The sequence below is a fragment of the Lissotriton vulgaris genome, chromosome 3_1, assembly GCF_964263255.1.
Source record: "Lissotriton vulgaris chromosome 3_1, aLisVul1.2, whole genome shotgun sequence".
Taxonomy (NCBI): domain Eukaryota; kingdom Metazoa; phylum Chordata; class Amphibia; order Caudata; family Salamandridae; genus Lissotriton; species Lissotriton vulgaris.
In genome coordinates, this window is record NC_141689.1 from 411,321,945 (window position 1) to 411,341,253 (window position 19,309).

At 41.9% G+C, this 19,309-nt stretch overlaps 1 protein-coding gene across 1 annotated transcript in view; it reads left to right on the forward strand.

Moving 5' to 3' along the window:
* Positions 1 to 19,309, forward strand: part of NDUFS4 (NADH:ubiquinone oxidoreductase subunit S4) — a 333,599-nt gene that overhangs the window by 243,359 nt on the left and 70,931 nt on the right. The window lies entirely within an intron of this gene.

Here is a 19,309-nt window from a genome sequence, read left to right on the forward strand (position 1 = left end):
TCTCTTATATTGTTATTGAAGTCCAACTGTTGACTTCAGGCAGACCTTCATAAAATGTAAAATAGAGAAGCTTATTTGTAAGCTTTGCATGTGCCAACTCCACTTAGTCAAATGTTTCCAGGACCCCAACAATTTCTACAGTTTCTTCACTTAGCAACTAATTTGTTGTTGTTTTTTTATATCTGCTTTGTATGTGTGTTTAGAACTCTAGCTATTAAATATTCTGTTATGTGCATTCATTGTTTAATCAAAACAAATTATTTGAAGGTATAATGCAAATATATGTTACTACAATGTGCCAATCGCCAAATTGCAATTACCATGGTTCTATAAAAGATTAAAGAAAAGGAACGTTCACCTATAGATCATGGTAAATGCTGTACTTTGAAGATTTGGGGAAAGGAGGATAAGGAAGGCTAGCAAAATTAAGTCAACTACAAACCTATTTGGTATAAACATAATAAAGAATGACTTTGAAAATACAAATATATATGTTTAATGATGAGTTTTATCATGATACTCCATTAGGGATGAAAGAATTGGCTCCACTATGTATGTCATGAGATTCAAAGATAAACCTTTGCCTGTATTAAAAAGATTCTAAGTTGCATGCCACGTATGTTGTAAACCTAGTAAGACTATCTAGTAGCCATTGTCACCAAATTTGTAAGTGTAGTTATCACCATTGTATAACATAGGTTAGATGTGAAGTGTCAAACTGATAATTTTTTTTTTTTTTATTCTGATAGTTACGTTTATGATAATAGTTGACTTTGATTCTTCAAAGTTATAATTAAATGCAGTCTTGGGCATGAAGTAGACAGATCACATAAAACGTTTGTGTTGAATCAAATCTAAAATTAAAATGGACGTGAGGATTTATTTTACTAGATTATCTCAGAACCCCAAGTCATGATCTCTCCTGGTTTGGCGTTCTTCCTGTGAAAACAATTGAGAAAATTCTATAGAGCAATCCACTACCATTTTAGAGGGAACTCTTTAGTGCTTGGGAAAATGTTTAGTGTCAATATATGTTATGGGAAGGCCAAATAGATTTCAGGGCAAACATTAGAAGACTGGTTCACAAATGTGAGTGTATGCGATAGACACATAGAGAGCATCTACTGTTTATATATGCATCATGCATCACATGAAAAACAAAAGGGTAAAGGGACGTTATAGTTAGGTGAAATATCAGTTAAAACATAACATATAAAACCAACAAAACCACTGAAAAAATGGTTGGTGCTCTCAGGGCATTATTCATATTCCTGTTGCCAGTTTTTATTTTTTTATTGTTTTTTGTCTATCAAGTTATACTTTAGTTGGGGGAATCCACAAGGCCCCACCGGCTCCCAGGCCAGCAGCCATCTTTGGTGCCGGCAGGAGCCAGTGCTTTCTTTGTTGGCTACACACAAATAAGGGTTCGCCCCGTAACCATGTGAACCTGGGCAGTACATTAACAAAAACAAATGGCTGTCAGGGAGAAAGCTTGCAATCTATGCTTCCTTGGCAATTCTTGTTAAAAAGATACCACAGACACAATCTGTGATCAATTCTTGCTTTTTTTACTACAATACAGCAGGAAAGGTGCTCCAAAGAAAACAGCGCAGTACAAGTGGTTTGTGACAGAGTTGCATATTGGTGTGATAAAGATATTTACAAATGATAATACACTGCCGACTAATGATACATTTCTAATAGCACAGAACTCCTGTATATGAAGTTTACTACACAAAAGGACAACTTAATAGTAGTTAACAGTGTAGTTCGTCTACGTTTTGATGCCTAAAAGCGACTGCTGTGGGGTCTTCATCAGGGCAAAGAACAATGGTTGCAACTAAACAAAAAGGGAGTTGTCCAGTTACAAACTAATTGACTGGATGATTATAAACAATGTCAGGAATTGTAAACATCTTACTCTAAAAATGTCCAAACAATCCTATAAACATCAGGATATTCACTACCGGAGTGAAACGTAACCACACATTAATTAAAAGCGGCCCTACTGAAAATAAGGACCCTGCACACCATGATACAAGGGGAGAGAGCCAAGTACCAAACATTTTTATTATTCCAGAACATCCTCTAGTTCTTTGCTATTAGAAATATATCATTAGTCAACTGTTTATCATTTGTAAATATATTTGGTGCAGCAGGTGAGATTCATTTGTCATGAGTGATGTCATTTGAGATGTCATGAATGATGTCACTGACCGTGTCATGAATGATGTCAAATTTGAGGTCATAAGCAGTGCATTGCGGGGGTGTATGGAATAGTTAGCTCAGGTAACTAGAACTGCTGACTTCCTATGGTTTTGTGCGTGGGAAATCTGTACCTAACTATAACATCCCTGTAACCTTTGCTTTTTACAGTGAATTTCTAAGGTTTATTGTTTATTTATTCTCTAATATAACGTACATGTAACCTTAGTTTTTTTTTCAGTAAATTTCTGTTTTTTAAAAATGAAATCCAAAATAGAACGTCCCTGTAACCTTTGTTTTTTTTAATATATATATATATATATATATATATTTTTTTTTCATTTAGTCTAAGCTATGCCTGCCTAGCAGTGGGCTGGTGGGAGCAGCAACTGGCTTAGCAACCAGACAACGACCAATTTGTTAACAAAATAATAATCTTGTTAAGGTTTATTGATGACTTTTTTGTTATCTGGGATGGGTCAGAAGAGTTCAGTCAATATTTCAAAATCCTTAACTCCACTAAAGCAATTTCAAATTTACTTCAATATCAGTCAATTCGGGCTGACATTTCTACATACTGAAATATACATACATGATAATCAAATACATACAACGCTACATCGTAAGAAAACAGCAACAAATGCAGTGCTACATGCTAGTAGCTTCCATCAAAATGATGTGATCCAAAATATCCCATATGGCGAATTCTTGAGAATTCAGAGAATCTACTCTGAAGAAGAAGAATGGGATAAACACAGTAGCTTGATGTCACAGAGATTCAGACGGAGAGGATATTCAGCTGAAATAATCAAAAGAGTTTGTGAGAGGACCCAAATGAAAACGAGAGAAGAAATCAAAGTAAAAACACTGATGACCAAGCTGGATACAATCCGTTTGATCACAAAATTTTCAAAGGAATCCAAAGCAATCAAGGGAATCCTTAAAAAGAATTGTAAAATACTTTAATTGGACCCAACTATAGAAACAATAATGGAAAAGCATCTGAATGTGACATACTGAAGGGCAAAAAATCTGAAGGACAAATTGTTTCAGAGCCATTTTCGGAAAGGAAATGACCAATAAACACGACTGAACTCAACAGGATTTGTGAAATGTCATCATTGTAAAGTTTGCCAAATTGCAAAAAATACAAAAGAAATCCGATTGGCTGACAATAAAATCTGGGAAATCCTAATGTTAATTACATGCAAAAGTCAATACGTCGTTAATGTAATTGAATGTCCTTGTGCTCTTAAATATGTCGGAAGCACCATCTGTGTGCTAAAAAAACAGATACTAGGACATGTTTGTGCTACTATAAATAGGGACAGTAGTAATGCCGTAGCAAAACACATGGAATCTCAACATGGTGGAGATTGGAACTTATCACTTCGTGTTGCTTCTCAAATGACTTATTTAATCACAAATGCTTCACTAATTAACTTTTTTACACATTTTTTCACATATAAATAGAAGAATTTGGGTCAGACTTCACTTTGAAGTGTAATAGGATGGGACTAACATTAGTCACTAGATATCGATCAAAAAAGGAAATGTAAGCTAGAGACACTAGCAATGGTAACAACCCACTGGAGGGTTGCCTCACACTGATTGCTGCTTTTAACAGTTAACTCACACAATCAAGGTAGGAGATTACGTTTTGAAAATTATTATTATTTAACCCACTGGAGGATTGTATAGCATTGCATGGTCAATACCAACCGGAGGGTTGGACTTTGATCTTTTGAGTGTTACCTCACACAATCAAGGTGTGAGATCCAGAATTGTCTCTAAAATTGCATAAAATACCTTATCAATTGATGTATAATATACGAGTATACTATCACTGATGTCTTGTTCCAATTCTGAAGTTACTCTTGGAAGAAAATTAATTGAAACATATAATGTTTGTTTTGTACAATGTCACCTTTTTTCACGTATGAAATTATCATGTTTTTTCTTAACTACATATCCCATAAAGCTTAGCGATGTATGTACAGGAAATGACTATGGAGGTTGTAATGCACATCAATGTATTTAATTGGTCCAAACAATTTGCTGAATGTAAACCATGAACAAGGTCTGAGGATGACCAAAACACAGTGGTTTGAGGTATTTGCCCTTAATGATTGAAAAGTGCTGAGATGAAAACTTTTCAAATCTCCCCATGAGTGCAATCCATTTATCCCATTGTGGAAGGTTGTTTGATGTGACACGGCTTGGCTCAGCCGTTGGATCGCGCATCGCCGAGAGCGCAGAGGAAGCCAGCAACAACGAGCTGGTATGTAAGTTTGACCACCAGGTGGCGAAAACTATAAATGGATGCAATTGCCTTGTGGTTCTTATTCAGTAACAGTGGTGTCAAAGCGTAGAAAGGTCAGTGTAGCCGAAACGCGCCAGGACCGCTGATGCTGTGCACCAATAAAATCATAGACTGCCATCGTTGCATGTGCGGTTTCCTTTTTCCAAAGGAGAGTGTGTTTGATGTCTAGTGGCTTGGTTGTGCCCCAAGTGACGCACCACCAGCAAGAGCACCGTAATTGCCCAAGTGGAACCACCTTTGTGTTTTCGTGAAAGTGACAATGGGCAACGTGCAGCTGCCGAAGGCTGACTTTGGCATGGATCCCAGCAGCCTCGAGAATAGGACTGCTAAGGAGCAAAAAGAGCAACCAATATTAATTTGAACACAAGAAATAATTGAATCTTTTTTTTAACAGCAATCATAATTTTTGGCATCACCCACTATAGGGATATTAAAAATACTGGGTAGTGAACCGCAAGTATCAGCATGCAACACAAAGGACCCATCAGGTGTGCACCAGAAGGCGAAAACTATAAATGGATGCAATTGCCTTGTGGTTCCTATTCAGTAGCAATGGTGTCAAGGCGTACCTTTGAGACTGGTCAGTGTAACCGAAACGCGTCAGGACTGCCGATGCTGTGAACCAATAAAATCATAGGCTGCCATTGTTGCGAGTGCTGCTTCGTCTTTCCAAAAGGGGAGAGTTTGTAATATATATATATATATACGTGTATGTGTGTATATATATATATATATATATATATATATATATATATATATATATATATATATATATATATATAGTGTGTATTACCTACTGAGGGTCGCCAGTAGGTAGTTATAGTTAGGTAGTTAGGACCTAGCTACCATAGGAAATCCGGAACATTCTATTGGGAATAACTTTGGCGCCGGTTGAGGAATTTGCGTGTAATTTTCCAAAATTTAGGCCCGCTCCGCTCCTTCCCTCGAAGGTTTGTCATGCGGGGGCCAAGAAAAAAGGGGGGGGTCCCAAAACGTGTTTTCCCCATGTTAATTTCCGTAGGACGATTAGACACGGCTACAGCCCGAACGGCTGAACGGAATTACACCAAACTTGGCAAAATTGTAGGGACTGGTAGGCAGAAGTGCCTTTTCTATATTTGGTGAAAATTGCTCCAGTGGTTTTTACGAAAATTAACTTCAAAAACACATATATATCTATATGCGCGCTCAAGGGCGCTTACAGGTACGTGTACCGGGGAGCGCACCCGGCGCGACACGGAATTGCGCGAGCGGAAAGCTGATTGGCTCTCGGGTGTCTGTCAACATTCCAAACAGTCTGGAGAGTCCGCCATCTTGTGTCTCGGTAGAATCGAGACACAAGAGGTGAAAAAAAAGGGGAATGATTTTTTTTTTTTTAATTTTCGCAGGGTAAGCGCTGGGTGCGTTCCCATGTACGCGTACCCAGAGCGTACCACAGGGAAATACAGTGAAAGAAAATAGTGTAAAATAAGAATTTGGATTGCTTAGACGTACGGTAGCTCTAAAAACAGCTGTTGTGTTATGTGGGTGATTTAAGTACCTACAAGTAGGTACCGATGCAGAGTCTAAAATTCAAAAGAAAGACTCTGTTCCCCTCAGCTGCGAAATGTACACCGTCTCCTTTGTAGATATCTTGCATGTTGTAATGCAAGTTATTGAGGTATATGGAACTCATACCATAGTCTATCAGGAAAGCAGAAACAGATCCTTTTGGAACCCCCTGAGAAGGTCTAGGGGGTGAGGGGCACTCTACCCTGCCCCCTTTTCACGTTCTGAACTATTATATTTTACTCTCTTCTGTAACTACACAAAATGGTGGCGATAGGGTGCATCAGAGACACAGTGAGAGAAAGTAGGCAGGAGATGAAGAAGAGATGTCAAATACACATTGGAGAAAATCTAGTGGGAGAAGGGAAGTAAATATGAGTAAACTTACTATGCAACGTAAAAATGTTGCACTCTATACTTTGTCTCACATTATACTATCACTTCACTACTACCTCATAAATGAGAAATAAAAATGAATAATATGTCAAACAATTTTTAATTTCTAAATAATTTATTCTGAATTTTCATAATTTAAAAGAACTTGTAACCTGTCCTCATCAGGAATTTCCTCTTCAATCATATCATGAGGTATCTCCTCATGAAAAGTCTGCAATGATGATTCTTGAAACTCTATGGTCTCCAAACAATCGATACATTCGCCGTCAAGAGACTGATCAAAAAAATCATTCATGTCATCTCCTCCTTGTGAAAATATTTCATTATTGGTGCAGTCAATATCCAGGACATTTAGTATTTCAATAAATGTAGTGGAAAATTGAAAAGAAATTTCCATGGTCTCTTCATTGTGATCCATTTTATTTTGACATTTCCTGCTGTAAATTGCAGAAAAAAATAATCACTTTAATTTATCATTTTTAGTAATACATAATATAAAACTAGCTTTATCAAGTATTTAGTTCTTTAAAATTAATTGGGCAGTGTATAGTATCAGGCAGGAACTAGAAATATAAAGCACTGCATGTGATGAAGCCTATCTTAATCCATAAATATAACAGAAGGACTGTAAATAACTAACAGAAAACATTTTTCAATTTATCTTAAAGTGTACAACATAGTTCCCCTTACAAATTAACAACTCACTTTTTTGAAAGTAGGAGAAGAGTTAGTACTGTGTAAATCAAACACTAGAAATTGTACACCAAAAATTCCTCACAAATGTACCTCAGACAGTAGTATCACAAAATGGCTGTGTTTTCCTCTCATTCTAGATATATACATAACCAATCAAACTTCATCTCACACAAATTCAAAACCAAAGTAACATTTTAATTGGTTCTAAATTGCAACACTTTCAAATGTGTTTTCCCCATGCAATTTTCCACAGGACATTTAGACACGGCTACAGCCCGAACGGCTGAATGGAATTCCACCAAACTTGGCAAAATGGTAGGGACTGGTACGTAGTAGGGCCTTTTCCAAATTTGTTTAAAATAGTTCCATTGGTTTTTATGAAAAGCAACTTCAAAAACACATGTATATCGATTTGCGAGAAAAAAAACCAGGAAAAATACATTGAATAATTGTTTGAAAAATATACATTATTTAAATAATTTAATAAAAATTATAATAATTAATAGCAATAAAAAATAGCTATAAAAAAACTTCATAATTCACTTTAAACACCATAGGTTACAAACTCATTACAGTTAGGAATTAGCTTTTAAAAAACCTTTGAAATTCACTGAAAAAAACATAGGTTTAACACTTGTTATAGTTAGGAATTAGCATTTAAAAAACCTTTGAAATTCACTGAAAAAACCATAGGTTGCACACCAGTTATAGTTACCTGAACATTTTACTCATACAAAACCATTGAAATTCCCACGTTATAGTTAGTTGGACTCACTATAACTCGCGCGCCCGCAATCCACTGCTGATGTCACATATTACATCATTCATGACATGGTCAGTGACATCACTGATGACATCTCAAATGACATCACTGATGACATCACTGATGACATCATTCATGTGATAATACGATGCACCTCCTCACACTCCAATCTAACCTTTGATACACCCAGTTTTAAATACAGACTACCATTCTTGAAACCATTGACACACCAATATAAGTTACTACATACGCACTCACTGTTTCCTAAGACAACACACACATCCACTCATTCACCCATACAATCACTCATACATACAGTCACTCATCAATACAACACCATCATATCCACTCATACACCTATACAGGCACTCACACACTGCCACTCATCCACGGAGTTACTCACACACCTAGTCAGTTATGCAAAGAATCAATCACACTCCTATTTCCTCATCTACACAGTTATACACACTAAACCTTACTTATTCAAACATATACTAACACATACTTACTCTCTTTTACAATCACTGATACAAGTACACATTGATCCATACAGCCACTTACGCAATTACACACTCCCATGTACAGTCATTTACATATGCCAACTCTCCCAAGCACTATGTTTTACATATGTACTTACTTGGACATGTAGCGAGATATCCATTCACTTGCCAACACACCCATGCACACAGTCAACTGCCCATACAGCTGTTTCCACATACACTCTTGAACTCATACACCAAGTTAATCAACTTCTCACACTTTTATGCACAGTCACACACCTCCCAGGCACCCACACACACACTCAGCCTCACATACAAATACTTGGCCAACCAATCAATAACCCATATAGCCACTCGTATAGCTACTGATCAACACATGCAGCAGCTTACACAACAACAGACATAATGATGCACACATTCAGACAGTTTAGTCACTAACCCATGCATTCAGTAAGACACATTTAATCACTCACTCATACAGTCACGCACCTTCTAAATCCTTCATCCAGACACTTATACATCCACTCATTCTTCAATATGTAAAACATATTTAAACTTTACAGAAACACACAGACCCTGGATGATGTCATCAGTGATGTCATCAGTGATGTCATTTGAGTTGTCATCGATGATGTCATCATTGATGTCACTGACCATGTCATGAATGATGTAATATGTGACCTCATCAGCAGTGGTTTGCGGGCGCGCAGGTTATAGTGAGTCCAACTAACCATAACGTGGGAAATTCAATGGTTTTGTAGGAGTAAAATGTTCAGCTAACTATAACTGGTGTGAAACCAATGGTTTATATATATATATATATATATATATATATATATATATATATTCACTCATTCACCCTTCTCAGCCCCAGTGGTACAATTATTCGCATGCAGTAAATGCCAGCTCGGGCACCAACACTGCCAGTAATACCCCAAACATTAGTGCCCCCCACATCGGAGTCAACAAGGTATCCTCTCCAAACCACAATCTATTCCCGCAGGCTCATGGACACTCGCAACACCAGCACCTTGCACATCCGTTGTCTCTTCCCCACTCTCCTTCCCTGCACCCTCTACATACTCGGTATATAGTCCCCAAAAATGTTTTGGTCGGCTCCTAGGCGGCAGCAATTCGCTATGGGTCTCCGATTGTGTAGCACAGTATATCATATCACTAGACTACGGCCGCAGCGTCGGGACAGGTCCCCTCATCCAGCTTAGAGCTACCCTTCTTTTGGCCATAAGTAGCCCCATATCAACCAATCTGCGGACTGCTTTTGGTAGCACCTTGGTATACCACTGCAGGGCCATCAATGGGTCCGGAGTAAATTCCATCTCAACCACTCTTCCCAGCTCCTTAAAGATATCGTCCCAAAAGTGAACTCCCAGACACAGCAATGCCAGGTGGAAAAAATCAGCAGAAGAAGCATGGCATCTCTCACACTTATCATCCTCCCGCAAACCATATCGACAGAGCCTTTCAGGGGTATGATACATCCAATGAAGATATTTAAAATGGACCATCCTGTGCCTACCATGTAATTATATTTTCCTCTTATCCGTACAACAATATAACCGCTTATCATCTTCCAACAGAACATTCAAATCCTGTTGCCATGCAAGCCTAGCTGTGTGACATTGCTGTCTTATAAATAGCAGTAATAATTTTTTGTGGAGACGCACTCCTGATGACATGTGTTAATTCTAATACCTCCGGAAGTTCTTCCATACCATCACCCAGCAGTGCCCGGAGAGCCCTCCTCACCCTGTGAAATTGGAATCTGTTAAGGAGTGTAGGACTTTCCGTTACCTCAGTCACTTGATCAGGGGTGCGAGCCGTCCCATCATGGAAGAGGTCCCCAGCAACCACCAAGTGCAGGTTGTGCAGTGCTATTATAACCCCTTTTTCTGTACATGGTTACAGCCATCTCATCCACTCTATCTGCATGGCGGGTGAGTACAATAAAGGACCTGCCTGATTCTGTAGGAGCCAGTGCCAAGCATGCTTAACAGGGGTCAGGGAGTCCACTATGCCAGCCCTGCGATCCACCGGTTCCATAATTATTGCCGGCAAAGGGATAGGATCAGCAAAAAGCCTCTCCATCCGAAAAAAGGGACGTCAGCCCCACCATGTATCCAGGCATGTAAGTGGGCAGCCTGCGCCACCCTGTAATACAGTTCGAAGTCCGGGGCACCCAGACCTCCCAGATGGAACGGAAGTGTAAGCACTCCCCATTCTACACTAGCTTGTTTACCCGCCCAAGGGATGTTTGTGAATAAGAATAGGAATCTAGGTAGGATAACATCTTCATAATGGAGATACGCCCCATTAAGGCCAAAGAAAGGCGGCTCCACAGCTCAACATCAACTTCCAATCGGGAGATGGCCACGCCATAATTTTCTTTGAATACGATGTCTGCATCAGTATGTAATCTAATGCCCAGGTATCGCACTGAGTCCTCGGTCCATTGCAACGGATATTCCATTGCGAATTCAGTCGTGGATGACATAAGGGGAAACACCAGCGACTTCTCCCAATTCACCTTAAGCCCGAAAGCGCCCCAAAAAGCACAACCTCCCTAATAACTATGGTTACGTTATTCTCTGGGTCTCTCACATATAGGAGTGTGTCATCAGCATATGTTGATGCTACTATTTTATAGGTAGGAAAGCCAATACCCTCATTCTCATGATATTCCCGCAAGGCACAAGCCAGAGGTTCTGCCACCAAAGCATAGAGCAGCGGAGCAGAGGGCAGCCCTGCCTGGTGCCCCTAGTGATATTAAAGGGGCCAGTAACTAGGTCACCAATTCAAACACGAGCTGTTGGCTTGTAATATAAGATTCCAAGCAACTGCAAAAATACCGCCCCACGCCCCATTCTAGTCAGCACCTGCCTTAGAAACGTCCACTACACCGAATCGGATGCCTTTTCCATATCTAGAAAAACAGCTACTGCCTTATTTTCCTGGCGAACATGTTGCATCGTGCCAAACACAGTGCGAATATTATAAGTTACGTTTCTGGATCGGATGAATCCTGCCTGCTCCGGAGCAACTAGGATATGAGACATCAGGGCAAGTCTGGTAGCCAATACTTTGTCGAATATTTTCGTGTCCCCATTAAGGAGGCAGAGTGGGCGAAACGAGCTACATTCATCTAATGCCTTACCCGGTTTAGGAATGGCAACCAGCAGGGCCTCTCTCATAGATGGAGGTGCTGTGCCCTTTACACACATGTCCTCAAACAAGGCCACCAGGTAAGGAAGTAGTTGTTCCAAAAACGTTTTGTAGAATGCCACTATCAAGCCATCCATGCCCGGGGCACTACTAGACTTTATACCACCCAAAGCCTCAATAATCTCATCCCTCTCTATCGGGTGCTTAAGGAGCGCCCTGTGTAAGTCCGGGATAAAAGGGAGTCTTATATGCTCCAGATATTCCTCCATCTGCTCTTCCGTCCCAGCAGACCTAGACCTGTACAGATCGGCATAATACTGTCGGAAGCGTTCAGCCACCTCCGCCTCCTCAGTCAACAGTGCACCGCTCTCCGCCTTAATTTCCGTTATCTGAGTCCTACCACGACGAGCCTTCATCAGACAGCCAGAACTGATCCCGGCCTTTCTCCCTCACCATATGAGCATGCCGTGGCATACTGGCCGAGGTGTTTCACTTCGCTATCAGCCGCAGCGGTGATACTCCTCCAGCAATACCCTAATCTCCCTATCTATAATCTCATCGCCCCCAGCTAGCCGCTATCTCTCTAGGTGTTTCAGTTTACCTTCTATTTCAGCCAGAGTCCCACGAATAGCCCTAAGGACACCCGAATGCTTAGCCATTGCAACGCCCCGGATTTACACTTTAAACGTTTCCCAGACAGTCTGAAAACTATCTACCGAGCCAATATTACTGTCAAAGAAGGTTTCAATGGTGTCCGCTAACTCCTCCTTAAATACTGGATCTAGCAAAGAGTATGGAGGGAATCGCCACGTAAATGGAGGCAAACGCTTTCTAGAGGGTTCCAAGACCAACAGCAGTGGCAAATTATCCTACAGCGTACGGGGTAGTACTATACCGTGTTGCACCAGGTTAATCAGCGTATTAAATGCCATCCAATAATCGATACACGTGTGTATGTTGTGAAATGCAGAGTAATGTGTATACCCCCCTCTCTCTCGACTCCTCGTTCTCCACACGTCGCAAACATCCAGACATACCAGAACTTCCTCCAACTTCCTTGCTGCTGCCGCCGGGCTTCTAGGCGGGCCAGCCGATCTATCTAGGACCGGGTCTCTAACCAAGTTAAAGTCCCCCCCCCCCCCATCCCTCCAAAAGGATCCTGGAGTCTCCCTAATGAGTGACAATCCCTGCAATATCCCCAAAGAATTCTGGGCAGTCATAGTTGGGACCATATATATTAATGATGAGAAGGTCCAATCCACTAACCCAATTCATCACCCCCTTAGCATGTGTAGTGATCCCCGTAGAGTTGATATTGCCCTCCAGCCCTCTGGACCTAAGTATGCAGCTCGTTTGCGACAAATGCGTCTCTTGCAGGAGAGCCAAATCGACATTCTGCCTATTTAGGTAATTCAGAACCTTCCGGAGTTTACGATGATTATTGAGTCCCCTAATGTTCCATGACAACACCCTCATGTCCCCCATCCGCTCCCCAGTCCCCTGCCCTTCATGTGTCATGAGCTGCAGAACGAGTGCATTGCGTAAAACAAGCATATTTGTGTACCATCATGCAATGCACCCTCTGCTTAAAGAACAGCGCACCTGCTCAATAACCCACCATGAAGAACCACCCTCTCCCCCCTGCCTCCCGCTCCCACAGCAGACCTCCCCCAACATGGACGCATGAAAAACAATCTCCTGACCCCTTCTCCCCATTCCCCAACAACCTATAACCCTGTGAAGGAGGATTACAGTAACAGTGCCAGGCACACATGAGCGGAGGTAGCTCCACACGGCTAACTATTACCGACACTAACAGCAAATAAGGCCAGTCCAGGGTCCAGCGAGTCATCGCACACAGATTTGCAGCATAGACCTGTAATCATCTTACATTCCACAATAGGTAAAGCAGGTCCCCATATCACCCTGCAAGCTCTAAGGAACAGCCTATTCTCTGAAGATAGGAGGGGGGGGGGGAAGGTCACAATGTCTCCGACCCAAACTGCACTTTATGTGCACCATTGTTATAAGACATTTTCAGATATGACACAGCAACAAGTACCCATCCTCTAAACCCCCCCCCCCCACCCAAACCAGGATAAGCTCAGCAGTACACCCACTTGAACCAGACAACTCAGAGATCTGCAAAATAATATTGCATATCCATGTTAAAGACCTTGGGTGATAGGCGCTATATAAGTATAAATACAAATACAAAGAGCCACCCCAACACGCAATTCCCGGCACCCCTCATTACCCCTAAAGCTACCAAGTAAACAGCTCAGTCCTGCTCTTCCAATGCAGCCCCCTTTGACTCCTCCAGCTGCAGCCGTTCCGGGACACCCCTCCGTTCTTTCATCCAGCTTTTGATGGCTTGCTGCAAAACCCTAGGGTCTGTGAAAATATGCGATTTTACTTGTCTATTTACACGTAGTTTTGTAGGGTACAGCATGGCGTAGTCCACACCCAGAGCTGCCTCCTGAGCGATACAAAGTGACTGTGAGCCTCCTGCACACGAGCAGTGAAGTCAGGATATATGGACAGTTCCAACCCCTCATATCGCAAAGTTTTCTTCTCTCTTGCAACACGGAGGGCCGCATCGCGATCCCGCTAGTTGAGTAACTTTGCTATTATCGAACGCGTGGCAGCCCCTGGCGGCGCTCGTGGTCCCAGAGCCCTGTGTGCTCTCTACACAACAAACATTGGTGAAAAGACACCGTCTCTCAGTAGCGTTACCAGCAACTTCTCAACGAACTGTTCCATGTTTCCTGTGGCCGTTGTCTCCGGAAGGCCAACTAGGATCAGGTTGCAACGCCGGGAACGCGTTTCAATGTCCTCAGTCTTGTCTTGCAGGACACGCATGACCTTTCTCAGTTGATTATGTTCTGCATCGAGGGTGGTGTGTGCCTCTTCAACCTCCATTAAGCGCCTTTCAGACATGTCCAGCCTTTCAGCGTGCTTATCTAGGCGCTCTACCATTCTATACGTTAGAACGTCATTTTCGTGCCCAGGGTTGCGATGCCACTCTGAAGAGACTACTCCATAGATTTTAGGATGGTACGCATGTCCTCGTCGTTGTCCTCTCGCGCTGGTGCCGACCCTTTGGCGCCCCCATCTGAAGCGCGGTCTTGTGATTTAAATCGCTTCTGGTCAAAGGCCAGCTTTGTTTGGGTCTTATCTCCCTTACCCATATGCGCTAGGAGTGCCCTTTCCCACCGACCACAAACCGTCTTTGTCCCCAGTCCAGTGATGGGTTAAGATCCAAAACAGAGTTGTTCAGGCAAGCCCTCTCCTATCTCCACTCTCAACGCTTTGTCTCTCACTCCTAAGAATGCAGGGTTAACCCACAGCAGTGTTCCGAGTTGTCGCCAGACCGCTATGGTCAGCTGGACACTCCGCCAGCCGAAACCCCGAAGTGCACTGGAGAGCAACAATCTTGCTGAACCGTAATTGTGCTCCGTCAGCATTCAAGAGATTACCAATCGGGCCACACTTTTACGTAATCCGCACCACGTGGTTAAGATAAAGTCCAGCCACAGTCTTCCTAGCAAGCCACTCCACAGGGGGGGGCACCACCACCAGCCTCTCCTCCAAGCCAGGCCCCTCAATTCACTGCCTGACCCAGTAGGAGCCAAGGCCCCAGTGACAGCTGGAGTGCCCCTGCCCAGCGTTCCACTTCAATAGCACCACTTGCCCTGGATGTGCTACAGAACACTTCCACTGCAACAGTTCAAATTGGGGTCCTAGGAATGAGCCCCTGCCCACTCCATCTGGGTGTGTAGCAAGCTGAATGAGGCCGCAAGCTACTGCATCAACAGCGCGGCCTCCCCACCTCCCAGTCGCGCTCCAATATCGCCGCCGAAATTAGCGCACGGTGAGGTCCCTCTGCGCTCCACAGCCTCCGCAGCTCTCCCAGAGCGCTCCACAAACCTCCGGTCTGCCTCGCGTTGCAGCCACGTTCTTCAGGGCGCCCCTCCTACCATCGTAAGGGCAATCGCCCCGCCAATTTCACTCGCAGCAGGCAGCCAAGTCCTGGACAAGCACCGATGAAGAGTTCCGCGCCTCTCCAGACACGTCTGTGTCAATCTGGGGGGTTACCAGACCACCCATGCTGCAGGATAATTGCTGAATCACTCGGTGACTCGGTGGAGCACCGGGCTCAGGCGGCCATCGCGCTTCCGAACTGGCTCCGCCCCCCAAGATGCTAATTTATTTAATGTTGCTTGCTAAAGTGTCTGTTGTCTATTGAGTCTCTTTAAACATTTGCTGATTGTCCTCAAGGAGTCTTGTTCTGTCTGGCTTAAATTCATTGTTAACTATGACTGATATCTGCAGGCATTTGAAATTGCATTGTGGGTACCACTCTATATTTGTAGTCCTGGAGACACAAGCTCACTTTAGCACATATTTACTGTCACTTACGAAGCTGAAATATATTATTTAAAAATTAGGTTAAGCCGCCATAATCGCCCTACCCCTCTACATATCTTGTAGCTTCCAAATGAATGCAATTTAACGTCCTGGAAACCATGAGGCCTTTTTGGATTTCTGTATGATGATATAAAAGTCTGGGTATATATCCTTCCAATGCATATAAATCCATCAAGAAGTGTGGCCAGTTGGGAAACACAGTGTTTACATTTTCCACATGTAGAGTAAGATAATTGATTTAATGCCTTTCATGGTTTAGTGCAAAATTATTATAATATCTGGTAGTAAAAGAAAAATCACAGTAATGGAATTCAGCTGACAAAAGCATTCAACAGCTACTGGACGACAATACAACTACAATTGTACACTGATCAACCCTAATGCGACCATTATGGAGACAGGCAATGGCAAAAAAAGGTAAATTGTTTAAAGCAAAACCCCAAATATGTGGAACGCAGAATTATCAACCAATGAGACCATTTATAAGGCACTTGGTTCTTTGGCCAAAATGTTATTGAGTTGTTTCTTTTCAACTTGAGCTTTAGAAGTGGTGTCATAAGTGAGTGGTTCTATATTAGTACTCCCAAAACTAAACATCATTCAATGGGAAGCCCATTATCGTCTCGGCTGTAAAAGCACTGCTTACTCCATTATGATTCTATACAAAAATATAATAAATGAAGATAGATTAAAATTAATCATGGAATGAATACCTGTAGATATGTTTTGAATTTCAGGTCAGACTGATTTTTACGTAGCAGAGAACAGTTTTTGGCACACTCGAGTATCTGTTATTTAGAAGTTATTATATATATGATAACGTTTTCCCGACGTACATTATAAGAATATTGCAAGTCGCGTAGGAGTTTATTTTAACCATATAGAGTAATGAGACTGAAGACGGAGTTCCTTTATAAGGGTTTGGAACTCCGAATTGGCTTGCAATACCCTTATCTTGTACATGTATGCTAGGGGGTACTTAAACCCATATAATACATGGTACCACCATCACCTTTCCCACAAACCACTTAAAGTCTTGGTGTGTAGCTCTTTCATATAAAAGAGCAAGCATGTTTGCAAACATGCTGACAAAAATAAAACCTCTGATACAAAAGTAAGCACATCAAAAAACTGCTAGATATTGGTTTCAAATTATTAGACACAGCTCAGTACTATTCAGTTTTTTTTAAATTCTGCAGTAGCTTCGAACATGTAGAAACATGCAGAAAGATTCTAGCTTTTCTCTATCTAAGAAGTGCAAAAAATAAACATATTCTCTCTGCTTGACATTGTAAGCTATTAAAGTAAAGTAGAAGAAAGAAAAGCAACTTCTGTTTGTTATTTTAAATAGCTGCTTTAATTATGCTCCGTGACCTGCCTTTCACCTCAGCTGTTGGCTCTGGCAGCAGACATTTTGACATTGGCGCTCGACTATAATAACCTTATACTAGTCAATATAATTAGCGACTTGGTGCGTCATAGGTCACATATTATAAAGAAATTAGTGACTGCTGTTTATACAGTGATTACAGAATCCAGTGTGTGTTGTTCACTGAAAAATACAAAGGTTACACAGTCGTTCTAGTTGGGCTCATATTTCACTCATACAAAACCATAGAAATTCAGCAGTTATAGTTACCTGAGCTAACTATAACTTGCACTGCTTATGACCTCACATATTACATCACTCATGACCTGGTCGGAGACATCACTGATGGCATCTCATGAAATTATCCAGTGAGTGTAATTGTTTTTGTAAATGTTTCTGAGAGTTTAAGATAAATACTAGGCTACTGCATAAGGTAAATTACTATTCTTTTTGTACTACTGAGTGATAATGTTTCTAATATGACATCTGACTGGCACTGTGACTGTATCGGTGTCTGAGTAGGTGTTTGAGTGGCTGTGTGGCTAAATTAGTGGGTGTGTGAGTAGCTGTGTGGGTGAGTGATTGTATGGTGGGTAAGTGTGTTTGCGAGAGTGACTTTATCGGTGACTGGTGGCTGTGTGAATGGCTCTATGAGCGAGTAACTAGGTGCATAAGTGAATGTATGGGTAAGTGAGTGGCTGTTTGACTGGGTTTATGGGTAAGTGAGTGTTGTGTGAATGACAGTTTTGTACAGTAAGTATTTGTGTGAGTGGCTGTATAGATGAGTGAGTGGGCACGTGAGTGATTGTATTCATGTGTGAGAGGGGATGTAAGTGGTTTTGTGGATGAGTGAATGGATGTGTGTATGGCTGTATGGGTGAGTGAGGGACTTCGTTTGTAGCTGTTTGGCTGGGTGAGTGGCTGTATGGGTGAGTGGGTGGTTGTGTGAGTGGCTGTATGGGTGAGTGAGTGGTTGTGTGAGTGGCTGTGTGGGTGTGAATGGTTTTGCGGGTGTGAGAGTAGCTGTATGGGTCTTGGTAGTGGCTGTATGGGTGAGTGGTTGTGTTAGTGACTGTATGAATGAGTGTGTGTGTCAGTAGGTTGGGTCTGAAAGTGGGTGCATGAAAGATGATGTGGATGATATCAGTGATGTCATTTGATATGTCATCAATGATGTCACTGACCATGTCATGAGTGATGCAATATGTGAGGTCATGAGCAGTGTATTGCTGGAGCATAGTTATAGTTAGCTCAGGTAACTATAGCTGCTGAATTTCAGTGGTTTTGTGAGAGTGAAATCTGAGTCGAACTATAATGTCCCTGTACCCTTTGTGTTTTTTCTGTGAATTTCTAAGTTTTTTTTTTTTAATTATACGTTTAAAAATATCGAGTTCCTAACTAGAACGTGCCTGTAAATGAATTTAGATGTTTTTAATTTTATTTCCTAATTGTAACCTTTGAGAGTTACTGTGTGAGTAACTGTATAGGTTGGTAAGTGGGTGTGTAAGTCTCTGAGTGGGTGGATATGGTGAGTGAGTGGGTCTGTGAGTGGATGTGTGAGTATCAGTTGGTCTGTGAGTGGGTCTGTAAGTGTCTGAGTGAATCTGTGAATGGGTGCATGAATCCCAGAGTGGGTCTGTGAGTGGGTGGGTGAGTGTCTGAATGGGTCTGTAAGAGTGTGTGTGCGTCTCTCTCTCAGTGGGTATGTGAGTAGGGGAATCAGTCCTTGAATGGATCTATAAGTGGGTGCATGAGGGTCTGAGTAGGTCAGTGGGGTGCGTGAGTGTCTGAGTGGGTCTGTCAGTTGGGGCACAGTTAAAAGAAAAAAGTAGAGGGGCACACAGGATCAGGTGCTTGTGCCAGCTCCCCCTGGGTGGTCCTCCTGTCCAGCTTGCCTG